Here is a 19,792-nt window from a genome sequence, read left to right as displayed (position 1 = left end):
GACAGACGGGGGTCCGTGCCTCTGGCCGGGGGGCGCGTAACGACCCGTGCAGGAGAGCACGCCTGGGGGGGGGGGGCGCCCGGCCTGGCTTGGGGGGGCTCGGGCCCCCGGGGAGGGAAATGTAAATGTTGATGTGAATTGTGCAATGTGAAATGCTCCATACATTGAAAATTGGCGCCTCCATTTAGATTGTGTATGACTGTATCGCCAACCGGTGTGCACTTGCGGTATTGCACCTCTTCAGTTGCATTATATTACATTAAACTGGGGGGGCCGGTGTGGTATGCAACCTGACGATGTACGGGGGTCTGTGCCTTTGGCCGGATTGGGCCGGGGGGTCCCCCATCCCTGGCGCGTGACGACCAGTGTAAGAGAGCGCGCCTGGGGGGGGGGCTGCCCGACCTGGCCTGGGGGGGGCCCGGGCCACCGGGGAGAGATATGTTGGTGGGCCCAAAAGGTTGATTTCGGCTATGGGGGGGAGGGATGGGGGGACATGGGCACATGGAGTCGGGCATGGGATATGGCAAAGTTTTCTTGTATATATACTTGTTTCATCTACTACGTTTTGTAGATTTAAAGGTTATCTGGTTACTGTGAAGGCACTTATACCAGCTACACATAGACCCATTAGAGACTCGACACGCAATAGAGCCACATGGTCTAGGGCCACGCTTTACGCAGCGAGGAACACACAGGTTACTACTACACACAACAAGCCGACCGGGGATGATATGGGAAGTGTACCCCAGGACCGAAGGGACTAGTCTCACGACAACCCACTCACCCGCAAGTGCTGTCACGTGACTCGTGACCTCCCTCGACCCCTATAAAGGAGGGGACTACCGAACCCGGGAAGGGGGCCACCTCACACCCCTGGTGGGTAGGCGCCTTGCCCTGCCCGGGCAACCCACATCCTAGACAGCGCTCAGACAGACGCTGTTTCACTTCTGACAGTTTACCCACCCTTTTCCCCACCCACCTTTTCTCCCTGGACGACCCTCACCAGACCGTCACCCTGGGGTCCCCTAACAGACCCACAGGGGCAATCCGCCAATCAGACCTCCGTATTGCCACTATAAACGCAAAGGGGCTTAACAAACCCGAGAAGCGCACAGGTGCACTAAGAGACTTCCACAGATCTAAGCTAGACGTGGTCTATATTCAGGAAACGCACTTTAAAGAGGGGCTACGGCCCAAACTGACTAACCATAGATATACCAAGGGATATTACAGCGACTATAAGGAAAACAAATCGAGAGGGGTAGCCACACTGATACATAAACGGATACCTTTCCGTGAAACCGAGACCATGACTGACCCGGACGGGATATACCAGTTCCTAAAGGGCACCATAGCTGAGACCACATATACATTCGCAAACATATATGCCCCTAATCAAAGGCACTACACGTTCCTCAAGCGCACGCTCCGCAAATTGCAATCCTTCACGGAGGGCATCCTGATCTTGGGCGGGGACTTTAACCTGACACTAGATCCCAAATGGGATTCGTCCTCCGGATCATCCAGGGTCCCAACGCAACACCTAGCACACATAAAAGCCTTATTAAAACGCTCGCAGCTGATCGATTGCTGGAGAGCACACCATCCGGACGAGAGGAACTATACTTTCCTATCTCAGCCTCATAACACATACTCGCGACTAGATTATTTTTTCACAACACACCATCACCTAGCCCTGGTGAAGACAACTGAGATAGGAACGGCGACATGGTCTGACCACGCACCGATTTACCTCACTCTTTCCTCTCCATTGTTTAGGCCAAAGGTGTCTAAATGGAGACTAAATGACTACTTACTCTCCCTGCCAGACGCCCGATCAGAGACTGAAGGGATCCTACAGGAGTACTTCGCGACTAACACCCCAGACCAAACGTCACCCACATACATATGGGAAGCGCACAAATGCGTGGTTAGGGGTCACTTTATGCACAAGGGGTCACAACTTAAGAAACAGAGAGAGGCTCGCCTCGCGTCCCTGATACAGGACATACAAGCAGCCGACGAGAGTAACAAAAGGGACAACCTCCCCACACACCGGGCTAAGCTACTTCAGCTGAGAAGGGAACTCTCCACAGTCCTGAATGCCAGCCACCATAGGGAAGCTGCCAGACAAAAAGCATTTTTCGAGGCACACAGTAACAAAAGTGGGACATTATTAGCAAGGATGCTGGCTAAGCGTAGGCAGCTGACGTATATAGACAGAATCAAAAACGGGAAGGGGATAACACACCGCCTGCCCGCTGACATACAGACATACACAGGATCATCCGCTCATACTACAAAGACCTCTACTCCCTACCGAGCCCACAAGACACACACTCTCGGGCCAACCTCATGACCCGGATAACTGAATTTCTACATGACAACACGCACACTAAATTAGAACAAGACATCGCGGACATTCTGGATGAACCCATTACTGTTGAGGAAATTGGGAGGGCAGTGCGGGCCTCCAAACTGGGCAAAAGCCCGGGTCCAGATGGCCTCCCACTGCGCTACTATAAAAGTTTCGCGGGGATCCTATATGCGCCAATGCTGTCCTCTTTTTTTGGTAAATTTTTGTTTATTCCATTATTCAAGTTATATATGCAATGTTAACTGTGGACACGCAGGTCCGCTGATAAAACTGTTCAGGGTATTTCCTGGAAATAAGGTACACATAAATGAAAGATAACAGTGGTGACGTGCAAGTCACCCAACATCTGTCTGCAAACATTTTAGGTAGGGCTCGCAGGTCCTGTAACATGGGTGAAGGCGGGCCTTGCCCCTTGACTAGTGGTCTCAAGAGCTATTCTGGGGACTCTACTGTAACGGGTGTTAGCCCTGACCTGTGACTTGGTACGTTAGTGGTATACGATACACTCCCCCAAGGCGTGTCAGTATGACGTCTCCGTCCTTCGGGTGCGGGCCTAAGGTCTACATTGTCGGTCGGTTTGGTCACTACCAGGCCAATCTGGGTGTTAGGTCTCAGGTCGTGCGGGGAACCCCTATTTCACGTCTCCCGTTATTTCGGGCACCCATCTGTCCAGGGTCTCTGCGTCTGCCTCCCCTTTCTGCTGTGTCGCCTCTCCGTTTTGGGTACCCCCGGGGAGAAAAAGAAGGGGGGGGGGCGGTGTGTGTTAAGAGGGAAAGGGGGAGGGGGCGTGGGCCAGTTTCCATATTGGGTTGGTTTGCTTTACCTGACCTGTTTGATAAAGCTTTCGTGTTCCGTGTTTGGTGGTGTGTCGTCAAGTCAGGCGTCTCAGTCCATCAGTAAGTCTCGGAAGTCTGCTCTAGTCGTTGTCAAGATCCAGTGTGTCCAGATTGTCATATACGCCTGTGTCCTCCCCTCTGCCAGCAGGGAGAGCTCCTCCAACGCCCTCAACTCCTCCATCCGTTGGAACCATGTGTCTAGAGGAGGTGCACATTGCTTTTTCCAGTAGAGAGGGATCAGGCTCTTGGCTACATTAAGTATCCGGATGGTCAGGGATTTTTTATAGGTGGACATTTTAGTTGTAGTGTGATTGATCAGGAATGTTGCGGGATCTAAGGGTAGCGTGGTATCTGAGAATCGTGTGATGATCTTGTGTATGGCCGTCCAGTATGGTCGGATGATCGGGCAGTCCCACCATATGTGGAGGTATGTACCCGTGTGTGTGGTGCAGCGCCAGCATGTGTCGTTTGTCGTGGGGTCATATAGGTGTGTTTGGAGTGGTGTGCGGTACCAGAGGGCTAGGATTTTGTATGCAGTTTCCTGCGTCCCGCTGGACGGTGCGCAGTGAAGTGAGAGGGTGCAGATTTTGTCCCACTGGTCAGGTGTGAATGTGGTACCTAACATTGTTTCCCATTTCCCCATGAAGCTTGGGGGTGGCAGCCGCCTCATCCTTATGATCATTTCATAGAGCGTTGACAGGCCCCTGGCCAAGGGAATGCTGTCCTCTTTTAACGCAATCCGGGAGGGACACCACCTACCCCCGCAATCTCTACGCGCACACGTCACACTCATTCCAAAAGAAGGGAAGGACAGCGATTACTGTAACAACTATAGGCCCATTTCCCTCATTAATAGCGACACAAAGCTCTTAGCGAAGATCCTGGCATCCCGCCTGCAGCCGCACGTGCCTGCCCTGGTGCACTCGGACCAGGCGGGGTTAATGCTGGGAAGGGAGGCCAGGGATAACACTATTCGGGCTCTGTCAATAGCCCACGGGAGGGCGGGGGGTGACGGGGGCCTTCTCCTGCTATCCACGGACGCGGAGAAGGCCTTCGACAGGATCGGGTGGACCTACCTGTTTCAGGTCCTCACGCACCTTGGCTTGGGAACACACATGAGAGGATGGATTGAGGCACTCTATAGGCAACCCACAGCCCAGATACTAGTAAACGGGATCCCCACAGATGACTTCACTATCCAAAACGGCACAAGGCAGGGCTGTCCCCTGTCACCAATCCTTTTCGCCCTAGCACTCGAACCTTTCCTACAAGCAGTTAGATCAAACCAGGACATCACAGGGATAAATAGGGGCACCACACAGCATAAGGTCGCGGCTTACGCCGACGACCTTCTCTTCTTTGTCACTAGGCCTGAAATCTCCCTCCCGAATATTGTTAAAGCCTTCCGGGATTACGGAGAGATTTCGAACATGAAAATCAATTTTACCAAATCATACATCCTTAACATATCCATACCTCACCGACGGGAAACACACCTCCGCCAGAGCTTCTCATTCCAATGGGCAGATTCTAAAATTAGATATCTGGGTATCTGGCTCACAAGACACAGCGCGGACCTTTTCTCAGCAAACTTTTCCCAGATGCTGGCCACACTTAAGAGAGACGCAGGGGAATGGTCATACCCCCACATCTCCTGGTTCGGCCGGGTCCAGGTTATCAAAATGAACTTCTTACCTAGGCTACTATACTTGATGCAGACAATACCCTTACGCATCCCTAGGACATACTTCACGACCCTACACAGGACCATGAGAGAATACGTATGGAATGGGAAGAAACCTAGGTTAAAATTCTCACAACTCACACAACCCAGGGACAAGGGAGGCATGGCACTACCAGATTTTCACTTATACTACATAGCTTGCCATCTCCTTAGAATAGTAGAATGGTCAAAACATAACGTCCACAAACAATGGAAATCAGTAGAGGAAGCAGACCTCCAGATCCCCATAGCATTGGCTCCATGGCTACCCAGAGGGAGACGAGGCCAGACACCCGCGTACATAGGGAACACCCTGCAAGTATGGCACAGCATAGCGGACAAAGCGAGCCTGACCCCATACCCATCGCCTCTACTCCCCCTGACACATAACACAGATTTTCCACCGGGACTAGACCCGCTGACCCTTAGGTGCATCCTCCCGGACCAACTACCCCGGCTCCACCACATCCATACGACGGCAGGCCGGAAGACCCTCACAGATCTCACGGGAGACCGGCCCCCGTCTTTCATTCAATCATTCACATACGCGCAACTGACAAGCTATCTCCAGACCCTACCCCAAGGTAGAGCCCTAAGGCGCACCCCCACGGAGTTCGAGCAGATATGCCTCGACCCAGAACCACTCACACACGGGATATCCAAACTATACTGCTTGCTACAAAGACAGATCCCGATAGAAACGCCTAGGTTTAAGGGAAAATGGGAAACGCCCCTGAACCAAACATTTAGCGAGGGGGAATGGGACAAAATCTGCACACTGACACACCACTGCGCGGTGTTCAGCAGGTACCAAGAGAGCGCATATAAATTGCTCACGCAGTGGTACCGCACCCCGGACGCCTTACACGACATATACCCAGACCATGACGCACAATGCTGGCGATGCGGGACAGGTACGGGGACACACATGCACATATGGTGGTCCTGCGAAAAGATACAACCCTTCTGGAGAGGGATACACAAGCTAACTCAGAGATTCACAGACCACCCTCCACCCTTTGAACCGCCAGCTATGCTCCTACACCACACTATGGTACCTAGCAACACCTACAAACGTTCAATGACCATAAGGATTTTAAATATTGCCAAGCAACTCATCCCCATGCACTGGAGGGATACCGAGCCCCCTACCCTCAGGGAATGGTTTGCGAAAATGGAGGACCTCAGGGTGAAGGAAGACTTACACCTGACGGCCACGGATAGGGCACAGCGATACCTAGACACCTGGACACACTGGATCCTGACGACGTCAGGAGCTAAATTCCTGGAAACACTAGACTAATAGCCCCAACGAAGTTCACATTAGGAAGCTAAACCTGACGACCGAACCCCGACAACTGACCCCCGGGGGATATCCCCCCCCTCCCTTCCTCTGACTCCCCCCCACCCACCCACCCCACCCTCCACCGACGGACACTTGACAGACGAATAAGTGGAGTCACACATGAACCTCCGCCCACCCTAGTGCCAAAAACACTGGAAGCTGTCAAATAATGGCTAGGGTACCAAGACATGGTTCTCCAACTACACAAAGCCTAAGGCACTGTACACGGCAAAAATATGTAACGCTACACTCACCTTTTGAACTGCCTCAGACTATGTCAATCTAGCGTAGCATATTTCTGGTTATCGTACATAACTGTTCACTTGTCATGCATAATTAGCCTCTGCGTAGGCAACTATGTGCTTTTCCACTGCAATGTTCTATGCTACATGTTACTATGTCAACAAAATAAATAAATCGAATTTAAAAAAAAAAAAAAAAAAGAAGCAGACTGATGTTCGAGTCCTAAAAAGGGCTTTTTGGGGTGCTGTCCTTACAGCAGAGATCAGATGAGTCCTTCAGGACTGTAGTGGACACTGAATACACTAGCCTAGCTATACATTCCCCTATCAAATGAGCAGCAGCTACACTTTCCCTCCTCTATCTAAGAATGCAGCTTCAGAATGAATCTAAAATGGATGCAGTACAGGAGGTGGGAGGGTCTGGAAGGGAGGGTCTGCTGCTGATTGGCTGGAATGTGTCTGGTGACTGTGAGGCACAGGGTCAAAGTTTAGTCAATGATGACGAATAGGGGCGGATCAAACCGCGCATGTGTTCGCCCGCCGTGGCGAACGCGAACACGCTATGTTCGCCAGGAACTATTCGCCAGCGAACAGTTCGGTGCATCACTAACAAACACATGTACATACTGACATACATACAGACATACTGACAGACAGACATATACATACACATACTGGCATACATACATACATACTAAAATACATACATACACATACATACAGATACATACATACTGACATACACATACATACAAACATACATACATACATACAATCACATACATACAGATAGATAAATTTATACAGATACATACATATATACACACAGACAGACATACATACACATAATGAGATACATACATACTGACATACATACAAATAGATATAGATATACATACATACTGACACACAGACAGACATACACACACACACACACACACACACACATGCACAAAGACAGATAGACATACATACACACAGACAGACAGATATACATACACATACACATACACATACACATACCTTTTCTTTGCAGGAGGGTGGCTAGGGCTGATGGGAGTTGGCGTTACTCTCCTGTCCTTGCGGTCTGTCTCTCACCCCTCACCCATGGAGGGAGCTGGGAGGAAGTGACCAGCTGTCACCTTCTCCTAGCACTACTTGTGCTGCCATATATAAAATGCCCGGTCGCGCTATTAAACGGCCGCAGCGCTGACTGAGCCCCTGAAGATATAGAGTCCACCGGGTGGCCCGATATGCCTGGGCCACCTGGTGGGCCCTATCAATGTGTGGGCACCGGTGCAGCTGCACCAGTGGCAGTTCCGCTGCTACACGTGAGGCCCGTGCCGCCGGCCCGTGACAACCGTCATGGTTGTCACCCCCTGATGGTGGCCCTGCTTTCTGTGGCTGTCCGATCACAAAGCCTTTTCATTTGCAAAATGAAAAGAAAAAGAGGACACAACCTTCATACATAAAGCTTTTCAGCAAGCTAAAGTGCTTTAGGGGTTTGGAGTGACCCTTTATGCCAGCCAATCAGAGTGCTTTCACAGGTATATCTTGATTCTAACCTGTCTCAAGATTTACCTATCAGGGCATTCTGATTAGTTGACTTAAGCTTAATATTCAGGGACCCCACCCACAGCCAGCAGAAGGGGACTATGGTTCGAACAATAAAACCGCCCGACTTTATTACTTAGGGCAACCTGCTGCCAATGGGTGGGGGCCAGGGGGCGACAATAGGTCCACTGCCACCATTTATTATTGGTAAAAACCTGCCGCCACTGAGGGGCCCTAAATAATAAAGGATCTGTGTCACCCCTGCCGAGAAACAGCTGTCTGCTGTTCCAAACCAGCCCATGATGCTGAGGGAAAAGAGGGAGAACTTGGCCTGTGCTTCCAGGTCAAATTCTCAACTCCTACTGTATTAGAGCGCTGCCACAGCTTATTGCAACAACGCTCTGGCACATTTCCCAGTGCCGTCTGGGGGTGCAGACATGCTGCCTTTTACCTCCGGACCACCAGCAATCAGGATTCTCCCCTCCCTTTCAACCAACTCCATATCTACCCCATTAAAGTTCCAAACCTCCCACTACATCCCCTAACCCCTCCCTACTTGCCCTTACCTCCACATCTGGTCCTAACCCACCAACTGCTCCCAACCCCTACTACTGGCCCTAACCCCTCCCTACAGGTCCTAACCCCACACTACTGCCCAGAACTCTCCTCTACTGCCCCTAAACCTTACTACAGTTCCTAACCCCTTATCTCAGACTCTATTTCCCCCTTAACTGTTCCTAACCTCACTACATCTACCCCCTACTACTGCCCTTATCCCCCTTCCCCCCAAAAATAATGACTGAATTCCACCTGAAAATGAACGAACAAATGGCCTCACCAGCCATCAACCTGCAGCTAATCCTTTTTCTCCAAAGGGGATAGAGACTGACCTAGTATGTTAGGAACAGAGACACTATAGTGTTAGGAATACAGGTTTGTATTCCTAAAGGTTTAGTGTTTCTTTAAGAACCCACCACTTTTAAAAAATTATCACAGAGTATACCTTAAACATGGTATGGCCTTATGGTGTGACTAAATCCCCATAAATGTATTATTATATGTGTTTTTAAAATAGCCTTAAATGATCATTTGTGTGTGTGTGTGCAGAGCCATATTGTTGTATAATGTATAAACCTTGGTCAATATAGGCTCTAGAACATGGGTGTCCAACCTTTTAGCTTCCCTAAGCCGCATATTGAGCGCAGAGGAATTGCCTTGAGCCGCACATAAAATCTACCACATAAATAATTTATATAATAAAATGTCAAAAGCCCTTTTCTTAAATTTGTTTATTAGATAACTCCCTTATCTGTTATCCTTATGTGGAATTGCCATATTTAAGGATACCAACTTAGGGAGCTATCTATTAAACAAATATATACATAATCACACACACACACACACACATTATCATAGACACACACACACATGTAATCACAGACCTATACACACAATCATAAATATACACACACACAATCGCAGACCTATACACACAGTCACATACATACACACACTGAGTATGTAGCTAGACTGTGATATTACTCAGTGGAGATGCGATATGTTAATATTCTTATATTCCACAACATACTCGTTACCTGTGAGTATAAGCTGAGCACGATACGGACTAAGTTAATAACAGTCACTCTACATGTCCCATAGCCCATGCTCTCTACAGTGAGGATGTCATTACATTCACCACTCAGCTAGTTGTCCTTGGCAAGGTCTCACCCATCTCAGGTCCAGATGAAGGTGTCATCTTCCCAGCAAACAGAACACTAAGAGATTTAATAAACCCTGAATTATTAAGACTGGAGCTAAGGCTGGTGATGGAGATGTTATCTGGGGAGATAGATAAGAGATGGAAATCAGAGGCAGTTAATGTGCATGTCTGATGGGTAGGTTATACTAAATCCAGTAACTTTTTGAACAGCCATTGTGACTTCTCCATTAACACTCGATAGAAAAAACAGTATTCGAAACCAAGGAATGGGGTAAGTTGCAGTATACAGATAGATGGGAATCGGATTTGGGAGAGGAACTGGAAGGGATTGAGTGGGAGGAAATATGGGAGGCGACCAAGAGCGCTTCCATATGCGTCACACAACAGGAACAGGCATGGAAAACCTTACTCAGGTGGTATACTACTCCAGTAACCTTATATCACATGCGTAAGATAGATTCGGACGATTGCTGGAGAGGCTGCGGATCGCGAGGCACTTACCTCCATATGTGGTGGGACTGCCCAAAAATCCGAGGATTTTGGAAATCTGTCGAAGGTCTTCTGACGCAGACGTTCGGGAGATCCCTGGCATTAGACCCATGGATCTACCTGTTAAACAGAACTATTGAAGGATGGACGAGGAGGGAGCAGAAACTAGTGCGGGTGATCACCTTAAGCGCGTGCAGGACGGTAGCAGCAGCGTGGCTCTCTCCTGAGGGCCCGGAGTTCAGGGGAGTGCTCTCTAGAGTGAGGGAGGGAAGAATTATGGAAGACCTGACAGCAAGAATAAGGGGAACGATAGCTAATTTCCAGAGGGTCTGGGAACCATGGGATATGAGCGTAGTGGGTTCCGGTAGAGGCTGAGGAGCCGGGTATATGGTCTGGTCGGCGTATTGGCACTGAGCAGGGTGGTCCCGAGTGGTATTAAGTTCGCCTCGTCCGCCCCTTCCCCCTCCCCCCCTACCTTCACCTTCCCCCCTGCTTATCTTGCCTATCTTCTTGCACCCAGTCTGTCTTTCCCCCTCTCCCTCTTTCCCTGCATTGTCTATCTTCTTTTCAGTCATACTTGCTATGACCCCGGTTTCCGGGGAGCTAATGCACTGACATTCAGGTGAATTGGAGGTCTCCGGTTCTTCTTTCTTATATTTTCCTTGGTTTTCTCTATTCTCTCTCTAATTATTCCCTTACTTCATCAGGCCTGATCATATTGGAGAAAATTGGGGGAGCCTTAATTTAAAGCTTGTGGTGTAAGAGTTTGGGCCCCCTCTTAGGTCATACGGCCTGGTCATAAAAAACAAAATCCTCGATAGGAGGCATATGTTCCAGATTCTAGGAAGTGGCTTGTTATAGGGGCCGATGGCATGTAGTATGAATGCACAACTGTTTCTCGGTAGGTGGACTCATGCGCAAGCCTCATGGTTGTGTTTTTCTTGCCTTACTTATCATGGGCAACTATATAGTATAAAATTCCTAGGTGGGAGGCAAGTGATGCAGAATTTCTAGCGAGGCTTGGCAAGTAGGCCGATGTTAAATGTTGGGCTTACGAAACTGGACTCTTGCAATTTGGCTTCTGCGTAAGCCTCACAGCTGTCTTGCTCTCGCTATGCATATCGTGTGTTTAAGCTTAGAATTTTAAAGGAACATATAATCCACGATGGGAGGCGAGTTCAGTAGAATTCAAGCTGAAGCATGTGATGATGGCTAATGTCTATTATTGTATCTACCTGACAGATTATTTGTATACCGGCTTCTGCGCAAGCCTACAAGTTGTACGGTTAATGCCTTACCTATCGTGTGCAAAAATAAAGAATTTAAAAAAACAAAAAACAAAAAAAAAAAACAGTATTCCGCATCTCTTTTCCATTATACAGGATAAGAAGCAAATAATGACACTGTGATAGAAGCTACCATGTCAGTGCCTTTTGGAGAGACTTAAAGGCCAGCCTTTTACCCACAGACTATGGACCTGGTCCAAGGAGTCCCTGAAAGAGGTGTGTGACAACAGCAATTAATGTACAAAATATTTATTACTTGAGAACTCTGGAGCACCCTCTGCTGGTTGAATGGAAGTGTGTGCATTTATATAAAGCAGGTATGCAAATGAGGGCAACCAAATATGTGGTTAAATGCATATATTGTTGCTTTTTGTTGTATTTGAAAATGTTATGTATATACTATAGTTAATGTATTAATTTGAATTGCTTGTTTGCTAATGTTCTATAATTTGTATTTTCAATGTTTGTCACCACATGCTTAAGGACTAGTCCTTGTCCAAAAATAATGAATGTTATCTCTTCTGTGTGGATTTTAGGAATCTCAGCAACAGAGTCTTCTAACTTGTTGGCTGGCTGCACGATACCTCTAGCCCTGGGGCAAATCGAAAAGCGAGCTAGGCCTGAGAGCCCCAGGTGTCTTTGTAAAGACAAGAGCAATCACTATAAGTAGAGCTGTTGATACCTGCTTGGGAAGGAAAGCTGCAGTTGAATAGGCAGTGGGGATGATACATGCCTGGAAGAAAAGAGCTGCAGTCAGATCAGGTAGAAGCGTTCCGGAGAGACCCCAGTCAAGCTTCGGCGAGGTACGCGGTCGGAGTACAGGAGGTTAGTCACAGACACTGTATCTGTTACACTTCTTTTTCCTATGGTAAAATAGTTCATAAATATGGTACAATCTTTCAAATATTAATACAAATGGGGTGATTGATATAGATTTTTGGAAAAAAGATAGGCTGGTATGAAATTACTTCCAGGGCTGTTTTTTATGCCCAGTCCGGCCCTGATCATTCCTTGCAGTGGCACAGGGACCCATCATGCATTCGATGTTTTTCCCCAGTGGAAAGTATATGAGTTAGCGATGTCATTATCAGGAAACCAAAAAAAAGTCTGAGTCTCATATCTGGACAGGTATGGCTCGAAAGAAGCATTAAACCAGTTTCCGATGAGGCTGTGTCACAGCGTGCATTACACAAACAGCTGCTAATATTTTCTATTTTTCCCCAAGGCAAGATAGGAATTATCTAATTCTAGGAAAATGTCCCTCAAAATATTTTTGAAATGTGCTAAATTGACCTAAATGTATCATATATGCTTGGCCTAAATACAAATCAGTTCTCTGTAACTAAACACATATCTTGAGTTGTTATAGTGTCTTTTCTTCTCTATTACATTCATTAACAGTGATAAAGTGTATAAATGATATCAAAATATCAGCAACCTTATAAAGAGTACCTTCATAAGGTACTGGAGGTGCTATAGTTGCACTGGGGCTTTTGAAATAGAAGAAAACAAAGACAGAGATATCCAATACAGAAGCAGGCTATAATTGTAGTCAGATGGTCCAGATATCACCAGGCAGCTAGAGAGTGAGATCAAGAGGGAAGTCAAGGTCAGAAGCCAGGAAGTCACAATACTGAAGGAAGTCAGGAACTAGGAGAGACAAAGTACAGTAACCATCAGGAGACTAGCTAAGCATATGAACAACCAAGCACTGATTGGGGAAAGTGCCTGGATTATATAGGCATGTTCAGCACACTCCTCAGTAGGCAGAGCCTCCAGAGATTATCCAATGCACTCTGCAACTTCATCTTGGCTACCTCACAGTCCTTGCACCACTTCTTGACCCACAGCTCCTCCAACTCCTCCCTGTATACAGGGCCGTTGTCCACATGGCAGACGCCATCTTGCTGTGGCAGCGCTACCATCACAGATCTCAGCGCCAGCAGAAAAGGTCGGTCCTGGGAGTTATGGAGTGCTGCAACCCCTGTAGATCTGCCACCTGGGCAACCTGGGACGGGCGAGTTCTGCTGGACAGTGTGACAGAGCCCCCTCTGCAGGCGCAAACTCAGGGCCCCAAACTGGGTTGGTCAACCTGGAATGCCTTTCGGTTGACCAGCTTGCAGGATCATTCCTCTGGGCCATACCCTTTCATATGTCCCCTACATTGTCTGGAGTCGAGAATTTTCTGTACTTATAACTCTTCAGAAACATTGATGACACCTGGCTCAGGAAAGATGTCCTGTGGTGGGAGAATGAATTTAGTTCCCATAGCCTCATGAGGGACAAATGAAACACAGGGTGGACCTGATAAGAGGGTTGATGATCTTGGTCTCTTCAAAGGGCTCTAAGTAGCATGCTCCTTGTTTCTTTGATGTACAGGACAAATGCATGTTCTTTGTGGACAGTCAAGCCTTGTATCCAGGTGCATAGGAGGGTGCCGGAGAGCTTTTGGTGTCTGCAAGTTCTTTGTGCCGTTGTTGCGCGATTACCAGAGTTTACCAAAGTACCCTATTTCACCACATAATGGTCGCAGATTTTATGCCCATTTCTTCCCCTTAAAAATGGGGGTGCGCTTCTTTTATTTTTTCCTTTTCTTTCATCTCTTAGTTCCTTAATCTTATTGTCCGACCGTACATAGTGGAAATACACGTGTGTGACAATAGAGACATGGGAGCAAACGTACGCTCGTATACTATTCCTAGTCGTTTTTTTTTTCTCTGCAAACACGTGTGCGGTTGTCATATATCATATGTTATCTGTTACATGTTTTATCTACTATTAAAACCCAGGCGGGATGTCTAAACATACATAGAGAACTACCTTGAAAATTAGAGACGTAAATACAACTAGTGGTCTCTAGTTATGGGATCTATGCGACATTAATTGTTCACCCATCTTGCTAATGTAAAAAGCCTTGATTACAGTGTACAGGCTTGTTTATGCATAATCCTATGTTGCTGTATATGTACTGCTTGTGATGTCTCGTCTTGAAATAAATAATATATAAAGATGAATGCTTGAAACAAAGCACAAAAAAAGAACATAGTGTATAGCTGTATAGTATTAAAAAATAGCTTTATTGTATGCACTTACAAAATGACAGTGGTAAAAGGGCTCTTCAAATCAAACTCAATGTCTTCCCACCAGGAACAGATATAACCATCATGATATGGAGATTTAGAAAGTCCACAATTAAAAATTAAATAGTAGAATAAAGCTTGCCACCCTACATGTTTCGTCTGAATGACTTTGTCAGGGGCTTGTGGCAACAATACAAATATAATACACACACATACACTTTAAATACCCCGCCAGAGAAAACTTCAATAAACATGTAACCAATCCTATACACACACACATATATATATATATATATATATATATATATATATATATATATATATATACACACACACACACACACACACATATACACACACACACACACATACAAAATATATACAGTAAATCAAAATAAGCACGAATTGTGCAGGCAACAAATACTGTAACAGTCCTTTGGTATAAGGGCAGGATTGTGCAGCTGCTACCAGTATCAGGTAGAGCACAGATCCAGAGTCACAAGACTTATATAGTGACATCAAGATCAAAAGTAGAATAAATGAACAAGTCTGCAGAGACTGAAGCCCATGGAACAGTGAAACAGGGGAGTGGGCCTTGACAAGGCCAGGAAGTAGGCAGGTGGAAAGTTATGGGATGTTTAGGGCGGGGCTAAGTAGGGGAGGAGGCAGGCAGTGTAAATAGGCGGCCATCTTAAGTGAGGAGCCAGTTAATCTGAATTGCACTGACCTGTCACTTGTGGCTGGTCGGCGGAGTTCTTTTTCTTTTCTCCCTCTGCAGGTAATGGCGTCCCTAGAGGAGATTCTGGACGGAGTTCGGGCGGCGGTTCGTGATAGAGGGCTGGCGTGGCTGCATGAACAGATCGGGGCTGCTGCCACCCACGCGGAGGGACCGGAGAGGAGGTCGGCGCGGAGGACCAGGCCGCCACAGAGGTTGAGCCCGGGGGAGGCCCCTGCGGCCCGGCGGCGGAGGAGCCCTTCAGCGGTCGGCGGGTCGGAGGCCGGACCGAGTACAGCGGCGGAGGAGGGAATGCGGCAGGCGCCTTCGGGCGGACCCGCCGGGCAGGCGACTGCGGGCGCAAAACGGAGGCCACGAGGTCAGAAGGCGCCCCGCGTAATGGCGGCCGGCGGGACGGCAGGAAACGGGACTGCTGCGACACCAGCGGACCATGCGGCTGCGGATGGCTTCACCCACGCGGCCAGTGGGCAACGGACTGAGCGTCCCGGTGAGTCAACCTCCAGCGGTATCATTGAGGGGCAAAGTGGGAATGCTAGTCGGGTTACTACAGCACCAGCGGTCCGCCAGGCAGTGCGGGGAGACCAGGCCAGCAAGGGATCTGAAGGGGCGGCCGGAGGGAGGGCCAGGACTGAAATCAGTGGACTAGGAGTAGAGGACAGCGGAGCAGGTCGGGCGGCTCAGAGGGTTTCTGGAGCTAGGAAGGCGACAGGCGGCTTATCCTTAGGGGCTAGGGCAGAGTCAGACGGGGCGGCCGGTGGGGGGCCAGGCGCAGCGGCTGTGGGAGAGCCTGTGGTTTCAGCACGATACCGGGGAGCAAGGGGCGGCAGTATAGAGCGGGGGGGCCCATCCGGCCGCCCTCAGGTACGGCCTAGTGACAAGGATGCGGCAGTAAAGGGCCAGGGCGGCCAGCGGCGCAGCAGCAGCGCCAGGTGCAGCAGTGACAGGAGCTGGTCGGGAGGACGGGACAGCAGGGACAGGAGCCATTCACGGCTAGGCCGCAGCGAGTCCAGGTTCAGCGTCAGGGAGAGGAGAAGGAGGTCCAGGTCAGAGGAAGGGAGGCGGAGCAGAAGGCACAGTGCATCGAGATCTTCAGAGAGGAGCTTCAGGGAGCAGCGACGGGGAGCGCTCAGCAAGGGAGGTCGGAAGGAGCAGTGGAGAGGATCCAGGGCAGTCGGAGAAGAGCGTAGGGAGGAAGGGCGGGTAGGGAGCTACTCGGGCAGACTACCCAGGATGTCTTCTCCTTACAGGTCGCGGAGTAACTCACCAGCGGTTCCGAGGCGGGACCAGGCGGACAGGAGTCGGCGTCTATTGGGAGCTCCAGTGTCAGAAATGGCGGATGGAGGGACAGCAACCCCGCGGCCTGCGGCGGCCAGGGGCATCAGCGGTGAGTCTTCCTCTACACCACACCCGGGGACATTCATACATTGTTTGAAGTCATTTATAGATTCATGGTCAGAGGATAGGGAGCCGCTTAGGTTCGATAGGGTTTGGTCAGCAGGTGAAGGCAGTGGATCGGGGTTGGTGGGGGTAACCTCAGGAGTGTCAGGTGGTACTAGGGAGGAAACGCGGCCCACTGATAAGCACGGATCATCGGAGGGGGACGGGGTACTCGATGTGACGGGGGGGGACATTACGGAAGCAGCACGTCAGAATGTACATGTGTCCTTCGCGGGGCCGTTAGGTTGCCATTTGAAAGGGGAGGTGAAGGAGAAGATTGCGAAAGGGGAATTCGTGGAAATATTTTCCCTTCTTCCCCTGGAGGAATTCTTAGATTTAAAAGAGGAGGACAAGAAGGACGCCAAGAAGGAAGAGGAGGAGAAAAGGCGGAGGTATCGCAAGATACCGAAGACCTTCGGCAACTGGCTGCGAGCTTTTTGCATTTTGGCCAGTGTTATTGGGGAGAAGCGGCCGGAGTGCTGCTCTCAGTTGTTTTGTTACTTGGACGGAATCGGGGACGCATACCGCACCTATGGAGGGTTGGCATGGTGGAGGTATGATGAGCAGTTCCGTCAGCGACTGGCGGCCAACCCTTCCATGCGCTGGGACCAAATGGACCTGCCGCTTTGGATGCGGTTAATGATGGCGCAAAAGAACGCGCCCTTTCCAGGGACTGCCGGCACCGCTCCCGGGGGGGCGGTGGCGGCAGGTCAAAAGAAAGGTACCTGCTGGGCCTTCAACGAAGGACAGTGTAAGTGGGGATCCGCTTGTAGATTCCGGCATGAATGCTCGGGGTGCGGCGGGAACCACGGGGTCAACAGGTGCTTCAAGAAAGGTAAGTCGGCAGCAGGGGGAGGAGCAACGGGAGCGGCCGCTCCCACAGCTCCCGCTGGGGGTGTCACCAGTGAAGGTAGGCGCGATGTTGCCTTGGCTAAGGCAATACGCTGATCAAGCCGTGGCAGAATTCCTTCGGGCGGGCTTTGCCGAGGGTTTCAAAATTCCCTTCAAAGCCACGGGGCCGGGGGCACCTTGTGAGAACCTCAGGTCGGTCAGGGAACACCCGGGGGTAGTGCGGGAGAAATTGGCCAAGGAGGTGCAAGCTGGGAGGATGGCGGGGCCATTTCCGGCCCCGCCCTTGGCGAATCTGAGGTTGTCACCATTGGGGGTGGTCCCCAAGAAGGAAGAGGGAAAGCTCCGTCTGATTCATCATTTATCGCACCCGAAAGGGTCTTCGGTGAATGATGACATCGACGCCGACCTATGCTCGGTCTCCTACACGTCATTCGACAAAGCCGTCGAGCTGGTTAGGAGAGCGGGGCGTGGGGCGCTGATGGCCAAGGTGGACGTGGAGGCGGCTTTTCGGCTGCTGCCCATACACCCGGACTGTCACCACCTGTTGGGGTGCCACTTTGAGGGTGCAATCTTCGTGGACTTGTGTCTGCCTATGGGTTGTTCCATCTCTTGTGCTTACTTCGAGAGGTTTAGTGCCTTCTTGGAATGGGTGGTGCGCAAGGAATCGGCCGGGGGTGCTGTGGTGCACTACTTGGATGATTTTCTGTGTGTCGGCCCACGGGACTCTGAGCGGTGTGCTCAGGTACTGAGGGTTTTTCAGCGGGTGGCGCATACCTTTGGGGTGCCGTTGGCGGGGGACAAGACGGTGGGCCCCACCACGTGCCTTAGCTTCTTGGGTCTCGAAATTGATTCGGAGCTCGGGGAATGCAGGCTGCCTAGGGATAAGCTGCGGCATCTGCGACAGCTAGTGGACGTGGTCAAGGGGGCAAAGAAGGTGACATTGCGGGGGCTCCAGTCCCTCGTGGGGAGCCTTAATTTTGCGTGCAGGGTGATCCCCATGGGGAGGATATTTTGCCGGAGGTTGGCGCAAGCAACAAGTGGGGTGCGGCGGCCGTCGCACTACATTCGGGTGTCGGCCGAGATGAAGGATGATTTGGGGGTTTGGGAACAGTTTTTGGGCAACTTTAACGGGACAGTGTTCTTTCGGGAACCGACGGTGTCGTCGACCGCGATGAAGTTGTTTATGGACGCTTCCGGCAGTATTGGTTTTGGGGCCTACTTGGCAGGTAAGTGGTGCGCGGAGGCGTGGCCGGAACCGTGGAAGGTGAGTCCTCTGATTAAGAACTTGGCGTTCTTGGAGTTGTTTCCCATCGTTGTAGCGGTGGTACTCTGGGGTACGGAGTTGGCTGACAAAAAGGTGGTATTCTACTCCGATAACATGGCGGTAGTGCAAGCGATTAATAGCTTGACCGCCTCGTCGCCCCCGGTAGTACGCCTGCTTCGACAATTAGTGCTTAGTTGTATGTCATTCAACATAGTGTTCAGGGCTAGGCACATCCCGGGGCTCCAGAACGTGGTGGCTGACTCACTGTCTCGTTTTCAGTGGGAACGCTTTCGGGAGGCTGCGCCGGACGCGCTGGCCCAGGGTCAGGAGTGCCCGGGTGTGATGTGGCAACTCGGGACGGCCTGCTTGGAGACTGTGTGAGGAGGTCACTGGCGCCGAGCACGTGGGCGTCCTACGTAAAGGTTTGGAAACTGTGGGACGAGACGGTGGCCCAGGTGAGTAGCGCCCCTACAGAGGGGCAACGCTTGGATGCACTTTTGTGGTTGCTCTGTCGATTGTTCGCGGCTCAGGCGTCGCCTGCCATGGTGGATAGACATCTCTCTGCCTTGGCTTTCCTGTTTAAGTTCAATGGCTGGGTTGATGATACCAAACACTTCATGGTCCGGCAGGCAGTGAAGGGATTCAAGAGGGGGAAGAAAACGGTAGACACGCGTAGACCAGTGTCCTTTGACTTGTTGCGGGAGCTGGTGGGGGTTCTACCGGGCCTTTGCAGCTCCACATTCGAGGTGTCGTTGTTCACGGTGGCATTTGTGTGGGCCTTTTTCGGGGCTTTTCGGATCGGGGAGTTGGTAAGCGCAAACAAGAGGGGCCTTGGGGGTCTTCAGCTCACG

The sequence above is a fragment of the Pelobates fuscus genome, chromosome 6 (assembly GCF_036172605.1).
Source record: "Pelobates fuscus isolate aPelFus1 chromosome 6, aPelFus1.pri, whole genome shotgun sequence".
NCBI classification, from domain to species: domain Eukaryota; kingdom Metazoa; phylum Chordata; class Amphibia; order Anura; family Pelobatidae; genus Pelobates; species Pelobates fuscus.
The sequence above is the reverse complement of the archived record's forward strand: the minus strand, read 5'-3'. Positions refer to the sequence as shown.